At 48.2% G+C, this 20,983-nt stretch overlaps 1 protein-coding gene across 2 annotated transcripts in view; it reads right to left on the minus strand.

Moving 5' to 3' along the window:
* Positions 1-16,850, minus strand: part of PC (pyruvate carboxylase) — a 106,534-nt gene extending 89,684 nt beyond the window's left edge. Inside the window, exons 1-2 of one of the 2 annotated variants that reach the window (XM_060019338.1) lie at positions 16,829-16,850; positions 12,059-12,097 (exon numbers count right to left, since the gene is read on the minus strand). The gene's annotated coding sequence lies outside the window, so the exon portion shown is untranslated. Of the gene's footprint in view, positions 1-12,058; positions 12,098-16,828 lie in introns of those variants that run through there. The other variant, XM_060019339.1, reaches the window with a different exon arrangement.
* Positions 16,851-20,983: the final 4,133 nt, after the last annotated feature.

The raw sequence follows: 20,983 nt of genomic DNA on the forward strand, positions 1-20,983 counted from the left end.
TCAGTAAATGTAAGTAAAGTGTTTCCCTGAGTTCTGCGAGCCATTACAGCAAATTATCAAACCTAGGTGGGAATGCCCTATTTCTAGTCGGTTGGTCAGAAGTACAGGTGGTAACTGGGGACTGGGGACTGAAATAGGGACAGTCTTGTGGGACTGAGCGCTTAACTTCTGGTATCTGCACTAACTCCAAGTGGTTAGTGTCAGAACTGAATTAAATTGTAGATCACCCAGTTGGTGCCAGAGTCAGAGAATTTGCTGGTGCTGGGAAAAACAGCACACATTTGGTGTCAGAGATGTTCAACGTAAAAAACACCATCAGAGACCCCTGGTTGGGATCCCATCGATAACTGACCACTTGGGCTTATTCTGCCGGGCTGGCTGATCTGGGACAAAAATCTCAAAGAGGCAGTGAGTGAAACGTCCTTCTGGGGCCATAAGTCTGCTAGGAATGGCTACATTCTGGGGCCCTCTGCCCCAGAAATGTCCTTCATCTGCCCCCTAGAGAGAAAGCCTCTTTAAGCTGTGTTCTCCCCAGCTGCAGAAGTGAGTCATGAGGGGGAAGAAAACTGACTCAGAGTTGTAAAAACAACAAAGGGAGAGGCCAGCTGCAAGACTAGACTCAGACCTTTCCTACAATAGAAGGTAAAGCTGACCATCCCCTAACTTGTGACTTCAGTCTCCACGCACTTCCCCTCTCGTCAGCAGGTGCCCCCCGTCTATTCTAACTTTTCTCCAGGTTAAGTTCTCAGGACTAACTGCTCCGGTCTCAAGCAAACTCAGTTTTCTCAGGAAATTCTGAGCGGGGTTTAATAGCCCATCTCCAAAGATGGCACCCCACTTCAACTCCTTATTTCTACGCCTCTCCACTCTCCCCGACCTCAGTCCTTCAGCTACATGAATGCGTTGCTTTTCTTGCTCTGCATTTCGGGACAGAGGTAGAGTTACAAACTAGAGTTCTCCAAGTCCTCTCTCCACTTCGCTCCATGACAACCTTTCTTCTGTGTTCACTTCTTCCTTCCCATCACCACCCCTTCCCTAGTCCACACACGTGGTAACAGCTGGTCTGAATTGCAACAATTGCCTCTCAGAGCTGGTCCCCCACCCTGACCTCCTGCCTCTCCCCATGCCAGGTCAGCTGGCTCACTGCTTCCAGAAGAGTTTCTCAAAACCCCATTCACCTTTCGGGGGGTCGCCAGCTCAAGCATCTCAGAGGCTTCTTGTCTCAAATCCCAACAGGCAGCTGGGCATTCACAGAATGAATCTCCCAGCCCTGATGCTCACTAATCCCCAAGAGCATCCTTTTTTTTTTTAAACAGGGTTTCCTAAGTTCCAGGGTCCTGTGTGTTCAGCAGAAGACAAAGCAAACACAAATCTCCACCTTCATGGACCATCCATCGCCTTCCTCCTGACAGTGAGGCTAGGGGCATCACCCCTTTCCCATGCCTGGCTCTTCTCATCGCCATGACTTTCCTCCGTGTGCCACTGCCTGGGTACCGTCCCCTCCTCTCCACCAACCCCAATGTGACTCCCTCATTCAAGGGCCAGCTCTCCCAAGAAGTCCTTTCTGAGCAGCTCCCCTCCCACCCAGTCCCCTCAGCTTGCAGGCCCTTGGCCTCATGTATTCTACTCTCCATAATGAGTTCTCCTGGAACTATTCTCCACTGGCCCCATCAACACAGCCACCACTAGGATGTGCCCACTAAGTGCCGCTTTACGTTATTTCATTTAATCGCCCCAATATCCCCATGAGGAAGGTCTTATTGCCCCTATGTTATAGACGAGGAAACCAAAGCTCAAAGAGCCTAAGGAACTTGCCTGATAATTTTCTACATTCGTTTTTGCATTTAGCATCTTACCTGCCACAGAAACAGCACTCAGTAAACAGCAGTTATGACTGTTCCTTATTAGCTAGTTACTACTTGAGCGAGCATGTATTTTGCCCCAGGACATGCATCCCTTCTCTCCTCAACCACAGGATACGCGACTGAAGGCAGGGGCCATGTCGTCAGATCCATCTGTGCCTGCCACAGATGCACAGCAAATGCTCGAGCAAAGAACACTTTCTTAGAACAATGCACAGTAATAACTTTCGCCCTTTTTAAACCATTCAGTGAAGTGTGAAAACTCAGGATTGGATCACGGGGAATTTATTTTGCCAAATACTGAAACTGCCATTTAAGAATATCAGAAGTAAAAAGGGATGGAAAGATGATTCGGGTCAGCAAAAACACAAACAGCTGTTTTGCAACCGGCTGGAACTGAATAGTCAAAATCCAGAAAGGTTGAGGAAAGGCAAAAGGTCTTAGGCAACATGGCAGGGAGGAGAGCCCTGCCCTGAGTGAAGACTCCCAGCCGGCCACAAGTCCAGGTGACAACAAATGGCTTTTGGGACAAAAGCAGCAAACACGGATGAAGAGATTAATTTAAGTAGGAAAGTCGGAGAGTTTCGGGTTGGTCTTCTCAGACCTGCGCACAGTGACACTGAGGCATCATGTTCTAATATTCTGGACAGCAGGAAGAACCCAAGGCCAGGAGCTGGAACTGCTGCTTCCAAAGCTTGGCTCTGCCTCTTACTGGTGGAGCTGGGTAAGTCACTGAACCCCCCCGAACCTCTGATCCATCATCCATGACGATGAAACCACAACCTTAACCTGTCCCAATGAGAACTGTCCAATAAAGAATAAAACTCTAAAGTGTGATACACATATAAGGAATATTATCAACAACAAAAGCAACAGAACATCAGCAGTTGGTTCCATAGTGTCCTGGGGTGAGACAGTTGAAACCTTGATGGCTGATGGGTAGGGGAGAGGCTGCCATTAGTAGATTATAGTAGTTGTTCTATTTTTCTTGAGGTAAAGGTTGAATTCACCTTTGGGGACAAAAATTTTTTTTCTGTGTTGTAATTCCAACCTGCTATCCCCGAGCATTCAGTAAAATTTTGTGAAATATCTGGTAATATTTTATTTATTTTTTAAATTTTATTTATTTATTTTTATTTTTAGCTGTGTTGGGTCTTTGTTGCTGTGCGCGGGCTTTCTCTAGTTGTGGCGAGCGGGGGCTACTCTTCGTTGTGGTGCGCGGGCTTCTCACTGCGGTGGCTTCTCTTGTTGCGGAGCACGGGCTCTAGGTGCGCAGGCTTCAGTAGTTGTGGCTTGCGGGCTCTAGAGTGCAGGCTCAGTAGTTGTGATGCACGGGCTTAGTTGCTCTGCGGGACGTGGGATCTTCCCGGACCAGGGCTCGAACCTGTGTCCCCTGCACTGGCAGGCAGATTCTTAACCACTGCACCACCCGGAAGCCTGGTAATATTTTTAAAAGATGTACTTTGAGGGCTTCCCCGGTGGCGCAGTGGTTGAGAGTCCGCCTGCCGTTGCAGGGAACACGGGTTCGCGCCCCGGTCCGGGAAGATCCCACATGCCGCGGAGCGGCTGGGCCCGTGAGCCATGGCCGCTGAGCCTGTGCGTCTGGAGCCTGTGCTCCACAACGGGAGAGGCCACAACAGTGAGAGGCCTGCGTATCGCCAAAAAAATAAAATAAAATATAATAAAAGATGTACTTTGAGAAGTTATGAGTTAAGTCTGTTTGCATGTTGAAGGCAAAATAGTATGAGGAAGGAGGCAACAGCCCTGAGACAGGGAGAACTAGTGACATGCAGAAGAGAAAATAGACAGCTGGCCAAGGATATCAGTAACCCAGGTAGATTTTATTCATTTAACAAAGATTTTTTGAGCCCCAACTATGTCCCAGGCTTGGTGGAACACATAATAAGTATTCCTTAGGTATTTCTAAAAATACCTGCAGAGGGGAACTTGGTAAAAGAATTCCTACAGGTCAAGTGTGAAAGGAGCTTGAGTAATTTTTATTTAGGGACTACATTGACATGTTATCCCTGAAGATGGAAGAGATCAGAGCCATCTAAGACTCAAAGATCAAATACAGTTAAAGGTTTTGCCTCATATGGCATCTATGTCATCTCACTGCCTTCTGGCATCCATGGTTTCCAAGGAGAAGTCAGCTCTTAACCTTATCAAAGGTCCTTGTGATGAGTCGCTTATCTCTTGCTGTTTTCAAGATTCTTTGATTATGATGTGTCTAGGTGTGGATCTCTTTGATTTTATCCTACTTGGAGTTCACTGAACTTCCTGGGTACATAAATTACTGTTTTTCATCAAATTTGGGAATTTTAGGGCTATTTCATCAAACATTCGTTCTGCTCCTTTCTATCCTCTTTCTAGGACTCCCATCATGCGTATGCTGTCGGTGTCTGAGGCCCTGCTCATTTTCCTTCATTCTTTTTTCCTTCTGTTTCTCAGTGTTTAACCTCAAATGACCTATCTTCAAGTTTGCTGATTCTGGGAATTCCCTGGTGGTCTAGTGGTTAGGACTCTGCACTTTCACTGCCGAGGGTGCAGGTTCAATCCCTGGTCAGGGAACTAAGATCCCACATTCTGCGTGGCGCGGCCAAAACAAAAAAAGTTTGCTGATTCTTCTGCCTGCCCAACTCTGCTGTTGAGCTCCTAGTGATTTTTTCACTTTAGTTATTGTAATTTTCAACTCCAGAATTTTTTTTTTTTTTGGTAATTTCTATCTCTTATTGATCATCTCTTTTTGGTGAGGCATTGTTCTCATACTTTCCCTTAGTTCTTTAAACATTTTTTTTTTTTTGGCCATGCAGCGAGGCATGGGAGATCATCTTAATTCCCTAACCAGGGATCAAAACCATGCCCCCTGCAGTGGAAGCTCCGAGTCTTAACCACTGGACTGACAGGGAAGTCCTAAACATATTTTTTGTTTGTTTGTTTTGGTTTTTTTTTTGTTTTTTTGTTTTGCGGTACGCGGGCCTCTCACTGTTGTGGCCTCTCCCGTTGCGGAGCACAGGCTCCGGACGCGCAGGCTCAGCGGCCATGGCTCACGGGCCCAGCCGCTCCGCGGCACGTGGGATCTTCCCGGACCGGGGCACGAACCCGTGTCCCCTGCAACGGCAGGCGGACTCTCAACCACTGCGCCACCGGGGAAGCCCTAAACATATTTTTAAACAGATGATTTAAAGTCTTTGTCTATAAAGTCTAAGGCCTGAGTTTCCTCAGGGCCAGTTTCTACTGATTGTGTCTTTCCCTGTGTATATGCCATTCTTTACATGCCTCATAATCTTTTGTTGAAAACAAGATTCAGCCATTTTTCTTGAATAAATGTTCCCTGGATTGCTGTAAGCCTTTGGTTAATTTCCAGAGTTCTGAAAAAGTTGACTCTGACAATTTTTGCCAGTTTTCTCATTTCTTTTACAGAGGAATACCTTTTAAGAACTCCTTATTTCACCATTCCCGAGGAATCTATATCTCATATGGCAGTTAGAAAGAGGTTTTCATCCCTCTAAGCAATTTTTTGAAGAATATGGGTAAAAGAACTCTGATACTTAAACACTCTGTACTTGATCTTAAGCCCCAAATAGTGTTTTAAATGCCACACTTCTCTAAATTTTTTTAAAAATCTGATTATTTACAAGACACAGCAACGTTTATTAAACACATAATTTTATAATTCCAGCATCTAGAAAAAAAATTGGAATAACATTCCAAAATAACCAAAATGAGGTATTATACATTTTGTTTTACCTTTTCTCGAGTAAAAGTATCCTGGCTCTTGCTCTGTGGTAATAGGTTTACAGCAACAGTTTGATCAGGGTACACGGGCTATGTTTAAAGCTGCATTGTATGACACTGAATGGACTGCATATGTAGCAATCCTTTTCTGATGTACAGTTGGTGGTTTCCCTTTTTTTTTTTTTGCTATAAAAATGCTGATCCAAACAGCCTAGTATGCTTGTGTGCTTGTCCCATTATACCTTAGGTTACATTTCTAGAACTGAAATTGCCATGTCAAATGCCTTGTCAAATGCCTTTTTTTTTTTTAAGTTTTAGTTTTAATTTTCTCTGTATCCTCTGCCATTTAATGCCCTGCCCTGATATGGAGCACATTTTCCTATCTCTTTGGATGCAGATGCTAATACTCAGTGATGTCACTGCCATCATTTAATAGATTCTCACGCTGTGTATCACGCAATGCTCCTTCACCACCTGAAGGGGGAACTCAGAGTCAAAGGTAAGGAAAGACTGTATTTAAAACTTCTGAAAAGCAGGAATCTAAGACAGTCCCCTATTCAAATTTCCTTTTCATGGAACTCCACAGACCTTTGCTTTTACCCATATGGAGCCACATAAGCATTAGACAACAGGGGAGAGGTCAGCCTGCATTAATAATTTTCAGCCAGGTCCCACTCACCAGTCACAAGCTTCCTAAGGCCACACCCAGTGACCAAGACAGGAACGCAAGTCCAGATCTGTTTATCATCTAAAATCCAAATCTCTGGGACTTCCCTGGTGGCACAGTGGTTAAGAATCCGCCTGCCAATGCAGGGGACACGGGTTCGAGCCCTGGTCCGGGAAGATCGCACATGCCGCGGAGCAACTACGCCTGTGCGCCACAACTACCGAGCCTGTGCTCTACAGCCCGCGAGCGACAACTACTGAGCCCATGTGCCACAACTACTGAAGCCTGTGCGCCTACAGCCCGTGCTCCGCAACAAGAGAAGCCACCGCAAGGAGAAGCCTGCGCACTGCAACGAAGAGTAGTCCCCGCTCGCTGCAACTAGAGAAAGCCCACGCACAGCAATGAAGACCCAACGCAGCCAAAAATAAATAAATAAATAATAAATTTAGGGCTTACCTGGTGGTGCAGTGGTTGATAATCTGCCTGCCAATGCAGGGGACACGGGTTCGAGCCCTGGTCTGGGAAGATCCCACGTGCCACGGAGCAACTAGGCCCGTGAGCCACAACTACGGAGCCTGTGCGTCTGGCGCCTGTGCTCCGCAACAAGAAAGGCCGCGACAGTAAGAGGCCTGCGCACCACGATGAAGAGTGGCCCCCGCTCGCCACAACTAGAGAAAGCCCTCGCACAGTAACGAAGACCCAACGCAGCCAAAAATAAATAAATAAATAAATTTTTAAAAATAAAGTTTTAAAAAATCACTTTAAAAAAATAAAATAAATAAAATAATATCCAAATCTCTAACAAGAGTTTGATCACAATGTCCCTCCAAAGAGACTTGTAGCTCTCCACTGGGAGGTTAGGGAGAGGCCAGGGTTCTCACCATTTCCAGGGGGATGAACTAAAGAATACGAAAAGGCAGGCATGGGTTTCGGGTGCCAGAATTTCTTAGTAACCAAGCCTGACCAGAAACCAAGAACCCTTAAGTACCAGACTCCCTTTCTCTGCATTTGATAAGATGTAAGGTATAGGGAGGAAACGCCAGACACAGAAGACTGGGACTCAAATTCCCACACTGCTGTGTCACTGGCATGATTTTTTTTTAATTAATTAATTAATTAATTTTTGGCTGCATTGGGTCTTCATTGCTGCGCGCAGGCTTTTCTCTAGTTGTGGAGAGCAGGGGCTACTCTTTGTTGCAGTGCACAGGCTTCTCATTGCAGTGACTTCTCTTAGTTGTGGAGTATGGGCTCCAGGCACGCAGGCTTCAGTAGTTGTGTCATGAGGACTCAGTAGTTGTGGTGCACAGGCTTAGCCTCTGCAGCATGTGGAATCTTCCCAGATCAGGGTTTGAACCCATGTCCCCTGCACTGGCAGGTGGATTCTTAACCACTGTGCCACCTGGAAAGTCCCACTGGCAGGATTTTAAAACTAGTCCTTGATCAAAGGTTTGGAAGATATGCAGAATCTAAATTCCACCTATTTTGTATTTTAATTCCACCTATTTTGTGGCCATAGCGCACAGAAATGAAGGCTTAAGTAGATTAACTGAATCCAGTCACACAGCGTAGCAGCCTGGGTATAGAAGTGCAGAGTTCCATGAGAAGAGAAGGATTAGGCATGCCTCAATCTAGGGCACATGGGCTATGAAACCGTCCCCAATTGGGGGCAAAATGGCAATGACTCGGGGCTCTGCCTAGCAGTTGGATTCAAAGACTAAGACCCAGTTTCACCCTGGGCAGCAATCTCTTGAATTATAAAAAAAAAAGTGTTATCCAGTTGAGAAAGAAACTCCAAATGTCACTTAGGAAAGTGATTTACTACAGTTTGAGATCATATCATTATTTCCTTATTAGGCAAGCTTCTTTAACTCCAGGAAGACGAAATTTAAGCATATAAATATGCCTAAGAAAATAAAAACCATAATATTTATAATTTTGTGTTAAGAAATCTGTATGTATCTGTTACTTTATGTACTTCACTGTTCAAGGGAATTTGGTCTGTTCAGAGTAACGAGTCAGTCTCAAGATTCCAATTAAAATATGTAACTGAGTAATTGGTTTAAACTTAGGATTTTAACTCGGAATTTTACTAAGTTTAAAATCAGTATTGGGGCTTCCCTAGTGTCGCAGTGGTTAAGAATCTGCCTGCCAATGCAGGGGACACGGATTCGAGCCCTGGTCCGGGAGGATGCCACATGCCGCGGAGCAACAAAGCCCATGCGCCATAACTACTGAGCCCGCATGCCACAACTACTGAGGCCCCTGTGACTAGAGCCTGTGCTCTGCAACAAGAGAAGCCACTGCAATAAGGAGCCCGCACACTGCAACAAAGAGCAGCCACTGCTCACCACAACTAGAGAAAGCCTGCGCACAGCAACAAAGACTCAACACAGCCAAAAATAAATAAATAAAATAAAATAAATAAAACATTTTTTAAAAAAAGATGAAGTTTTAAAAAACTAATATAAAATAAAATAAAATCAGTATTGGCAGATGACAAATAAGCACATGAAAAGATGCTCAACATCATTAGCTACCAGGGAAATTCAAATTGAAACGACCATGAGATGCCACTACATACCTTTCAGAATGGCTAAAATGAAAAAGACTGACCGTCTCCATTGTTGGTAAGGGTGTGGAAGGACCAGAACCCTCATCTGCTGCTGGTGGGAATGTAAAATGATATATCCACTTTGGAAAACGGTCGGGCAGTTTAAGTTAAACATATACCTACCATATGATCCAGCCACTCTGCTCCTACACATTTGCCAAGATAAAAGGAGATATATGTCCATACAACGACTTGTACAGAGGTTCACAGCAGCTTTATTTAGAATCACCAAAAACTGGAAACTAAAATGACGAACAGGTGAAGAGATAAACAAATTGTGGAATATCCACTAATGGAATATTACTCAGCAATAAAAAGAACTATTCATACATGCAACATAGACAAACCTCAAAATAATTATGCTGAGTGAATGAAGCCAGACAAAAAAGGAGTACATACTATATGATTCCACTTAGGTAAAATTCTAGAAAATGCAAATTAATCTATAGTAACAGAAAGCAGTTCAGTGGTTACTTGGAGATGGTAAAGGCAGAGAGGGGTGGGAGGCAGGGATTACCAAGGGGCACAAGGACACTTTTGGGTAATCACTATCTTAATTGTGGTCATGGTTTCACAAGTGCATGCATATTTCAAAATATAAATTGTACACTTTAAATATGTGCAATTTATTATGTCAAAAACACCTCAGTAAAGCTGTGTGAAAAAATAAGATAAAACAGTATAGGAATGTTTAAGAAAATTTAAGAGTCAGTTTAATTTATTAGTTAAACAGGAATATTTAAGTATTAAAGATTTGGTAATCAGACAATTTCAAGTATTATTAAAGGAAGTTGAATGTAATTCATAAACTCAATTTAAAATTTTCAAATGAGTTAAGATTGCAAATGGATCAAGTATTAACCCAAAGACCCCTTAAAGTGATTATTAAAATTTTCTAGAATCATAAGTAGAACAGAAAGATTGGTAGGCTACACTTAAAAGCTAAATGTAAAAGACTGGCCCTTAAAGGAAGAATGAGATTTTTGAGTTTGTAACTTGAACAAACTGAAAATCAATTTGTACAATCAAAGTAACTTCTGAATAATCTTTGCATTACACAAAAACCCGGGGGCGGGGGGGATGATTAAAAAATCTCACTCAAGCATGCTACTCACCAGTCACCCCAAACTCACCAAGTCACTTGGTCTCACCGAACTTCAGTTTCCTCATTCACGAGAGGAATGTTTTCCAGAATAATCCACTTATTATAAATGATTTAATATTAATCATTTTCATATTGATAAACAGCACATTAGTAAAAGCACTGGGAAAAGCATACAGCGATGGGCAAATAGAAAAGATCAGCAGCATGATATCACTCTATAGTAAGTAACTGCAGCCTTTCCCAGATCCTGGGCTGACCAGTGACAGACATGCGAAAGGTGACACACGTATCCTCAGAGACTAAGCATGACTCAGCACAGCCAGATCATGGAATTTTCCCGAGGCCTCAGCCAGAGAGGAGCTGCCACATGTGGAGTCTGGCCCACAGCTGGTGGAAATGTACCTAGAGCTGCCTTGGATATCCGATATCCCAGCACCACCGCCAAACGCCCCCTGCCCCACAGGCAAATCAGGGTAAGGAGGTGAGGAAGAGCAGCAATGAGGGGGTGTTGAGATGACCCAGGGTTATGCCTTCTGGAATAATACTTAAAAAAAAAAAAGCCCACATCTACCTCCCTCCAGGATCACCAAGGCGACCAAAAGGAGGAGGACAGGGGAAGGCGAGAACCTTCAATGGCAGAGTCTTAGTTACAGTAACTAAGCAAAGCTCCATGGACTCAGGAGGGAAGTAGGGACTGAAAAGCCAAACAAGCTTTAACAAATTAGATGACCTGGCAGAAGAAGGCCCTTCCTGGCGACTAATTTTCCCTTCCTACTGATGGATTTGGGGAAGACATGCAAGAAAAGATGATACTCTGGGGAAAAAAAAAAAAAAAAGGAGGGGTGTCAGAATCTTGGATTCTGCTAATTAGCCTTCTCTGGGCCCCAATTTCTCAGCTCCGTAAGCTGAGAAATTGGGACTGTCACCAAACTGCCTCTCTTCTCCTCACAGGGATGCCAGAAAGAGCAACAACATTCAACTCTATCAGCTAAGATGGGAGACCGACAGCAAGCAGAGAGAACAGTGGGAAGTTTGTGGAGGGTGGAGTCCGTCACAGGTCCAGAGGCATTTCCACTCATACCACCTGCCTTTACACTCCGCCCACTTTTCCAAGCAAACTCCATCTCAGAGTGGAAAACGGCCACTCCTGGCCCAAGACCTAGGACACGTGAGGACTGTGGAAAAATCTCAGGACGGAGAACAGCTTATGGGTTCTGAAGGATCATATGAAAAAAGTCCCCGGACAAAGGAATCTCCACACTGAGCACTGAACCTGAGCTCTGGGCAAAGCTGCCCCTGAGCCACTAAGTTCCCAGGGCACCTGACTGTGAAACAGGGGGTAGCGGCTGGCCTGCCTCTGGACGAAGGGAAGAGCATACCAGTGTCTGTCTGCAGGCGGGATGCTACACAGAGCCAGGACCATGCCCGGTTAGGGCCCTCTCACAGACCACCAGGTGGACCCTGGACCCGAGGGCCTTGGAATTTAGGCTGCGGAGATGCACCGGGATCAATGCAATCGGTGGAGTTTCCCGTGTGAGGGGAAACCTTAAGAGCAGGAGGTTATACAGGGCCGTGCTGCCACACACAGCACTATGTGGGGGGAAGGAGGGGCAAGTCCACCTTCACCCCCTCATCGTTGTCTGGACACAATCAAGTGCTTTTACAGCCAGCTGACAGAGCCACCTCCTGTGCCCAGCTGCCTGCTCTCCACATGGACTCAAGGGCTCTTCTCAGAGGCTGCCCAGCCCTACAGATGCTTCCTTCCTGTGGTCCTGAGGAGCCTCGCCACTCTCCCCCCCAACCAGGCATCCCAAGCCACACCCTTCCAGAAGCAGGGCCTCCTGCTGAGGCTGGCCAGCAGCCAACTGGGGCCAGCAGGGAGCCAGACATCACTTTCCTGTGAAAACCAAGAAAACCAAGAGAGTCTGGAACAAAGACTGCATATATTTTCCAAAACTCAGAGCTTGGCCTTTTTTATTTATTGAGCTTGATCACTGATGTGCGAGGACTGCTAACACCTACAGCTGCTGCTCCCACAGGCATCCCACTGACCTGGACCCAGGCACAGGACTTACCCTCAAGTGTATTGTCAGCTCTCAGGAGGCAGGGGTTATCTAAATAAAAGAAAAAGAAAGTGTTACCCTCGTTTCTCTCCCAGCACTCCCCAGAGAAGCCAGGCATAGCAGGAACACAGACTTAAAACCCAGAGAAGAACTGCTGCTTTGCCTTCCCCTGATCTCAAGGGTATCTGGGGGGCCACCAGGACAGCACGGGGCTGAGAGCAACCCAGCTCTGTCATCCGACTACCTGGGCTCTATTCTTGCTGCTTTGCCACCCACTCCCAGAACCACTCAAAGCTTGTTTCCTCATATGTGCAATGGGAGTAACACCACCAGGGAGGAAGGCTCCCGAGGAGGTACACACTCAAAGCACTGGCACCATGCCTGGTATAGAGGACGCGCTCAGACGGTTGGCCAACGTGCCTAATAAGAAGCATTTAAGTAAAACCTTTTTCTGGCACCCACTACACAAGAACACGTTCTAGAAACTTTTCTTGTTTGATCTGAAGTGCCTGGTCTTCCTGCCCATTCCCATCCAACCTCAGGCCAATTTTCGAGCCACCTCCAATCCTTCAGGAGCTAACTCACCTCCGGATTCTCTGAGCCTGGTTCCTGTCTCACTCTGCAACTGGACACAAATGAAGAAGCTGATGTGTTTCCTATTTCGCCAGCTATGTCCTCAGATCCCTTCCTGCAGAGACCACCACCCCACACACAAAGAGCACACCTGTGTTTGGACCCATGGGAGCCCAGTTGGTGGTGCGTGACCACTTTCTAGAGTTTACAGACTGCTTGTTTTTGAAAGGCCACACCTGTCCGTTAGCTTTAGCCACTGGTCAGTAAAGAGCAAAATGGAGACACAGGCCAGCAAACCATCAAATGAACTAAGTCCATGTTCCAAGAAAACGAGTTGCCTTGGTAGATTATGTCAAGGCTGAAAATGAATGTTTGGGGCATTCAATTCAATAAAATACGTCTTGAGCACATACCCTGCATAGGGCAGGGTTGTTGGGGGCTAGCTAGTAGAGGTAAGAACGGGATAGTACGTGAGAGGGACCCGAGCGTGTACTCTGAGCCTGACAGCTTGGGGAGGACCCTAGCCGTGCCCTTTCCTAGCTGTGTGACTCTGAGCGAGTTATTTCACTCACCGTTCCTCATCTGTAAACAAGGAGCTAACTGTACTTTTGTTGTAGGGTTGTTGTGATAATCAAATAATACATAAAAGGGGCTTAGCAAGGTCCCTGCCACCACACAGTATGAGCTCAACAAAGGATGACTTTTATTATTAATAACAATCAATCATTATTTACCATCATTATTATTAAAAGAGAGAACCCACGTCCAGCTCAATAGATTCAGCAAGGCTTATTGCAGGAAAGCCTGAAGAGTAATTTCGACAGGACAAGAGAAGAGGAAAAGTCCTGCAGAGTCAAGATCGTCAGGAACAAGATCAGCAGAAGGACACAAAGAAGTGAGTTTCGGGGCAACAGCCAGTAGTCTCAGATGAGGCTGAGGCAGAAGATGGTACCTGTGGGGTCAAAGAGAAGAAAAAGCCCAACAGGTGGGAGCCTATCTTTTCCTTCAGTAAGGAAGAGGAAACGGTTTCCTCTTCGTCACTGTCCCAGCTTCCACCGTCAGGCCCTACTCCTTTGACAGTTTGGCAAAGTATCCACAGCTGAGACAAGAGGCAGCTAAGACACAGAGGGAAGGGAAGAGATGGTCAGGCGGGCCCAGGTGAGGCTTCAGAGAGAGCAGGCAAATGCCCCACTTCTGTGAACGATGTGTCTGGAAGAGAAACTTGCCCCCAAACAGGCACACCTTCTGGATGGGGGGAGGAGGGCCCTGTTCAGAAGACAGTAAGATGCTACTGGGAGGGAGCCAGAGAGAAGGCCCACACTAGTCCTCACGGGGAATGTTTACCGGCCTGAGGTCTCCAGCTCACGCGGGAAAGTGCCAGGGAGAGATCTGGACAGTCTGGGGCCTGCCCAGGCCTTCCGCCCAGATCCTCTGACATACGACAATCATCCCTGCAGCCCCTGAATGTGCTGTGACTTGGAATGAGACCTGGATCTGCAGTCCTGCTGTGCCCCAGTGCCCCACGCCTCTGCAAACAGTGTCAGGACAGGGACCCAGCACAGCACCCAGGGCGCTGGAAGTGAGACAAAGGGAAAACAAGGCAGAGGATTTAAAAAAAAAAAAAAAGACAAGCCACCTGTACTAGCACCTCAAAGGCAGGAGGGATCCACCGGGGTTACAGCATCAAGGCAAACCCCTCTGAGGGATGATCTTGGAGGTGAGAACTGGCACAGAGAGAGTCAGTCAAGCTGGGACAGGCTTCAGTAGAGAAAGATAAAGAGATAAGGAGCAGAGGGGACTTTGGGGTAAACTGCAGAAATTCTGAATGGCAGCCTAATTCAATTCAACCAATAGATACTGCGCAGCTATAGTGAACAACGCCCTTTTCTGCAGGGCAGAGCAGCCACTAAGAAACTTCTCACAAGGACACGTGCTCATAGGTTGCTTACTAGAACACAAACAGAACAGACTGTAGCTCAGGCCCGCTGCTGCTGGGCCCTCAGAGCCCAACCAAGCACCCTGGCGCCTCTGGACCCAATCTCACTTCTGACTCACCCGCACCTTAGCAAGTGCCCTCACCTTATAACGCCTCCTGCAGAGGCCTCTGCGAGATGACCAACCAAACTTCTCACACTCAACTGGGAAGTGCTATCTCCACGTTCTCCTTCCACCTTCCTCAGCCTTCCTCTGCCAGGGTCCAGTTACTTAAAACTCACCTGTACTTCATCATAAAACCTTGGCTGCTCAAATCCAATCACTGCTTCTTCACTGCTGGCCGCCGTGGAATCAAGAGGCTCACAACTCAGGCTTCCCTGGTGGCGCAATGGTTAAGAATCCGCCTGCTAATGTAGGGCACACAGGTTCAAGCCCTGGTCCGGGAAGATCCCACATGCCACGGAGCAGCTAAGTCTGTGTGGCACAACTATTGAGCCTGCGCTACAGAGCCCGTGAGCCACAACTACTGAGGCCTGTGCACCACAACAAGAGAAGCCACCGCCATGAGAAGCCTGCGCACCGCAACGAGGAGTCGCCCACGCTCACCGCAACTAGAGGAAGCCCACACGCAGCAACGAAGACCCAACGCAGCCAAAAATAAAATAAATAAATTTATAGAAAAAGAAAAAAAGGAGGCTCCCAACTCGCCTCCTCCACCAAGCCTTCCCTAATCCATGCCCATCCAGCCCCAGCCAGTCCAGTTCTCCTGTCCCTGGCCTTGGTGTGAGTTTTGCCCTGATTTGCCAGCCTCTACGGAACTTCCTCTTCCACGTCCTCCTCTGGCCATACCTCACCCACACCAGCTCTCTACAAACATCTGCGGCATGCCGACTTTCTGCTTACGCTCTGTTTCTTTTTCTCTCCCCCAACCAGTTTGTTGGCAGTTCTGGGGCACCTCGTCTCCCACGTCTTCGCGCAGCACCCAGTCTAGGGCTCTGAACATGACAGGTGTGCAAAGAATGTGATGAAGAGTTCAAGGGTTTAGATGAAGAGCAGGCAGGCAGAAAAGCTGTAGCTGCGAGGGCATCGAAATGCTGAGCACATCCACTCCAGTATGTGCATCACAGGCAGGGGAAGGGTGGGGGGGTGGGGAGGCCAAGGCTGCTGGTAGCAGTGGGTAAGGGAGCAACGGGAAGGCAAAGACTTCTTGGTAAAGACTGGGGAGGCCCTGGTTATGATCTGGCAAATAGCGGCACCTCTCTGAGCCTCAGTTTTCTCAGCTACAGAACGGGGATCCCTGGCCTCCTCTTTATCACAAAATGAATTTTAATCAGATTTTTAAGAATTTCAAAGCTCCCAGGGACCTAGGGACCTGACCTAGCCCCGGCACTTGTGAAATGAGGAAAAGGATATCCAGAGGTGAAACAACTCACTCCAAGTACACAAAGCAAGATGTGCTGGGAGGAACGTGTATGGCAGGTCCTCAAAGCCAGGGCTTCAGACTGCGTGCCCAGGAGGGCATTTCCCGGAGGGCCAGCTGCTACTCACTGCACTTTGTAAACTGCTAAAAGCTGTAGAAATAACGGGCTGAGCTCAGCCCCACCTCCTCCTAATCACTGCTTCTGGGCGCCCGAAGCTTCCTCTTCTGAAACTAAGTGGAATTACAAGAATGCCCCCCAGGGTTACCAGGTGGATCCTATGGGAAGCAGAGTGCAGGCACTCGTAACACGGAAAACCCTCGCCTTACACGCCATGGCTTTCTTCAGAGCTGAGCAACTTCCAGTATGGTGGGGGACACTTGGGCTCCGGATTCTGACAGACTTGGGTTCGAGCCCTCAGGGACCTCGCGCGAGGCATTTGAGGGCTCCGTGCCCTCAGGTTCTCCATCTGCAAAATGGGCCCGAGAGCAGGAATAAGGCCGCCGGCGGCCCCCGGGGAGCCGAGTGGACGAGGCCGGGCTGCGCCAACGCGGGAAGGATGCTCGCGGGGCGGCGGGCCCGGAGAACTGGGGCGACGGGTCCCCAGGGCGGGGGTGGGGGGCGGGCTCGCGCAAACAGTCCCTCGCGGGAGGGGGAGGGGAGGGGAGGGGCGGCGCGCGGCGCGGCGCGTCGCGCACCGCCCGCTGCCGTCTCCTCCAGCCGTCACTCGTGGAGCTGGCGCCGCCTTGGCGCGCGCGACCCTTACATAAGCGTCCCCCGCGGCAGCGCCGGCGCACGCCCACCCGCTCCGACCCGCTGCGGGAAGAGGAAAATGCACAGCGCCGCCAGCACTCACCTCCTCGGTGTTGCCGCAAGTTGCCGCCACCGCCTCTACCGCCGCTGCCTCCACTGACAGGGAACAGCTGCGGTCTCCGCGCAACCGAACTTGCTGCGGTCCCAGTCCCGCCTTGCGGACTTCCTATTGGCTCAGACAGCCCAACCCCTCCTGTTACTGGACAGCCTCCTCTGTCACTCACCGTTCCCCTGCCCGGGACTCCTCCCTACGCCCGCCTGCCCGTCACGTTTAAGCCTTGGCGCCCCACATCAGCCCCGCCCCTCCCGTCCCCGGCAGGCCCCTGGATTGGTGACGAGGCTGGGGGAGCCCGCCCCTGGCTCACCACCACCTACTCCCTGGTCTCCAGAGCCCCACGTGGGCCGCAAGGCCCCAGACGCGGCCCGCAATAGGCGGAAGTGGCCAGGCTCTGACAGGCTGTGATTGGCTGTTGGCGGGGGTGGGGACGTGCGATTCATTCACCCGGGTAGCACGTGTCTCTCAAAACCCCAAGCACAACAGATAACCCTCGGGCTCAAGAATCCAGGCAGACTCAGGTGCACGCTAATGGGTGGAGAAGAGGTCGGAGGAAAAAGGGTTTGCAAAGGGCAGGAAGAAGGAAATGGCGCTTGTGCCAGACGGGTTTACGCGATTGTCTTTTAGCAGCTGTGGGGGTGATGGTGACGGGCAGGAGTCTCCGTGTGACACTGGACAAGCAACCTCACCTCTCTGAGCCTCAGTTTCCTAATCTGTAAATAGAGGCCACTCAGGACCTAGAGGGTTTAGAAGGCTTGGTTGAACGGAAAGCTTCAAAAATTGGGCTCTGTGCCAACCAGGAGATGCAGGAGTGACCAAAATAAACCAAAATTTCTGCCTCCCAGTGAGAGAAGAAAGACGATAAAATAAAATATAAGGTACATCAGATGATAATCAAGGCATGGAGAAAAATAACCTGCTTCTAGACAGTTGGGAGAATCAAGGACTATGAGAACATCTTTTTAACTAAAATTTGATGATTGAGTATGGAGAGATATTACAACTGCATTCTCTTTGTGTTGTGTCCATTTTGTTTGTCCTTTGGACAAATTTCTTTGTCCTTCCTTCCACATATCTGGCTGAACTCCAACCTGGGTCAGTCCAACACAGCTATTTTAGTACCAGAACAAGGATTAAAATTCCAGTTTTCCAGATTCAGGTATTCATTCAATTAACAAGCATCCCTTGAGCACCTACTATGGGCCTGGTGCTATGCCGGAGACGCACGTGAAAAAAAACAGCCTCTACCATCACATCATAGAGCTCACCTGACCACAGTTCTTGCCCTGAACAGGTCTCAGTAATAATGATCGTAAGGGAACAAACACTGTTATCAGGCAAGAGAAGTAACAATAGCAAAGATAATAAATCAGTTGTAAACTTCCAGTTCTATTTCAATGATAAAGATTGGCCTGAAGCACTTTCTTGAGCTATTTTGCAGAACTTAACACCTTCCCCCACCAAGGTTCTCAACCACCAGGTCCACTGGAACCTAACTGTCCACCTTTGCCCCAATTCTATGCTGTGTTCTCCGCCGCTCAAGCCCCTTCATGAACATGCATATACCTTTAGCTTAAAACTTCCCCAATTTTGCTGTTTGGGGAGACACTGCTTTGGAAAAAATCCCCGGTGTTCTCCTTACTTGCTGCAAGTAATAAATCCTTCCTTCTCCTGATCTCTGGCTTGGTTGTATCTTTTGGCTCAACACCCACCAAGAGGTGAATCCAGTTTTCGAGGAACATCAGCTGAGTCCTGGCTGGTCCCTGTGAAATCCTGAGTCTGGAGCAGAGGGCAGGTGGCTCCACGCAGGTTCAGGTGAATCCCATGTCAACACCACCAGGTGGAGGTCTGAACAAAGAAACTAATTGAGAGCTAAAAGATGGACTGCTGTGAACAAAAGTAGTATGGATTTTGGACAGTTAGCTCAGCCACATAAATTAGTTGAAGTTTGGCTAGGAAACAAGACATCTCTCCATCCAGGCTCTGTCCTACCTCCAGGCTGAGTCCTCCAGGAGGACAAAGCTGGGAGGGGTATTCCACCCCAGACAGAGAAAACTGCCCAAGAAAAAGCTGAGATGAGGAGTCCAGTGTGGCTAGAAAAGGCATTGCTCAGCGTGGGCTTCTGTAATACTAGTGACAGGATCTCCTTGGGACAAGGTACTGATTGGAAACACAGATTCTTGAGCCCCACTCCTCCCCCATGGTTCTTATACATATGAACCACCAACTCAGAGGTCTTAGAATCATCAGCAGAATACCACTTAAGTCTGTCTCTGGCGAATGGAATCCCCTGCATTGCATTGCATTGCTAGTTTTAGAAGCTCTCCAAATTGTTCTAATGTGGGTCAGCGTTGAGACCCACTGAGATTCCTAGAGAAGTTATTACCCAGACTTCCCTGATAAGAGGAATCCCCTGGGACTCTCTTTAAAAACAAAATGGATTCCCGGACCTCAGGCCCCTGTGGATCCTGATTCATGGGGTGGGGCCCAGGAATCTTTCTATTTAATTAATTTATTTTTTAAACAGGCCCCAACTTGTGAAATTGACTCTTGAGGCCCGGGAAGGTTGGGGAACGTGGCTGAGTTTCTGGGAGATGCAAGGGAAGGGGAGGCAGGACAGACAGGCTGAGACCAGCCTGTGGAGGGCCAGCCAGGAGAGGCATAGGCTGGGCAGCAGGGCTCTGTCGGGAGAGAGTGGGCCAGGGGCAGCTGCAGAGCAGCTCAGGGCTCCTGTTAGGCTGGGAGTATGTCTGCCTTATTGCTTCTTAGTAACTGTCACTTTTTGGAAAGTTCTTGGTTTTTGTCTGTTTATCTTCTGTACTCCTGTCCCTTCCCCACACTTGAACATCACCTCTACAAAAGTTGAGTTTGGCACATGGTAGATGCTTAATATATAGTTGGCAAATGAAGAAATGGGAGTCATCAGCCCACACTTAGTGGTCGAAGCTATGGAGTGGATGGGACTGCCCCAGAAGCTGAGCCGAGTCCGATAGGGAGAGGAGTCTGCATGGTACCACATTTAAGGGGAAGGGGAAAGTTAAGGAGAAGCAGGCACGATCGATGCGATAGGAAGGAGTAAATTCGGAGGAGGGAGGTGTCAACTGGGCCAGGAAGGAAAATGGGGTGGTGGGGACAAATGTGATCCCTTCACTCTGCAGCCCCCTCAGCAGCACCCAATAGAGATACGGTGAAAATGAGGTATTTTCCCCAACCCCAAGCTGCTCCCAGACCAGTGAGGGTACACAGACCTCAAAGCACTCCACTTCAAAGCAGTGTGGTGCTGTGCTAGAGATAATGGCCAGAGTGCTATGGGAGTCCAAGGAGGGGTCCCTTTCCCCATGAGAGGGGACGTGGAGGGCTTCCTGGAGGAGGGAAAGTCGATAGATAGATACATACATACATACATACATGCATAAATCAAGAGTTAATCAGGTAAATATATTGGTAAAAATGGATCCCATACATGGCCCAAGCAAAGCTGGGGGAGGGCATCATGGGGTCAAGGCATGGAGAGGGTCAGTGAGGACAGATTGCTAGTAAGTTCAGGAAGTGCAGCCTGAGAGGGAGCTGTGGGGAAGGCCAAGAGCAGTTGGCGCTGAGAAGGCTTGGGTAAGCAGAAGCATCTGAGTGGATGGGGACTCACAGACAAAGCCATGAACCCTCATACTGTAGCAGTCACTATAAACCCAGAAACAGCCCACCACTCTTGTGTTTACAATTTGGAAGGCCAGGTTTGCCCTGAGGATCTCACAAGGACAACCTAGATTTCCCAGAACCCCTGTCCTGAGATGACACAAGAAAAATCACTTTTTTTTTTAATTAACAAAATTCTGGCAGTTCGAACTGAGCCGCAGATAGCCTAACTGCTGGTGAGACCTCAGGATAAACCCTTATTGATGGAAACACAGGGCAGGGCACTAGGCTGTGATGAACGCACCCACTCACTGACTGAAGAATGGCCACGACAGCCCTTCTCCGCAGGCTGGGGTTGTGTCTCCATTCTAAGCAGCAGGGGACCCTCACAGTGTGTGATGGGGTGGGGATGGTTCAGGAGTAGCTCTTCTGCTCTTTTTGATATGTTTCCCTCCCCCCACATCCTTGAGGGGTCCAGGCCACTCCACCCAGGCTTTTGGGGTGACTCCT

This window comes from Delphinus delphis, chromosome 8, assembly GCF_949987515.2.
Source record: "Delphinus delphis chromosome 8, mDelDel1.2, whole genome shotgun sequence".
NCBI classification, from domain to species: Eukaryota; Metazoa; Chordata; class Mammalia; order Artiodactyla; family Delphinidae; genus Delphinus; species Delphinus delphis.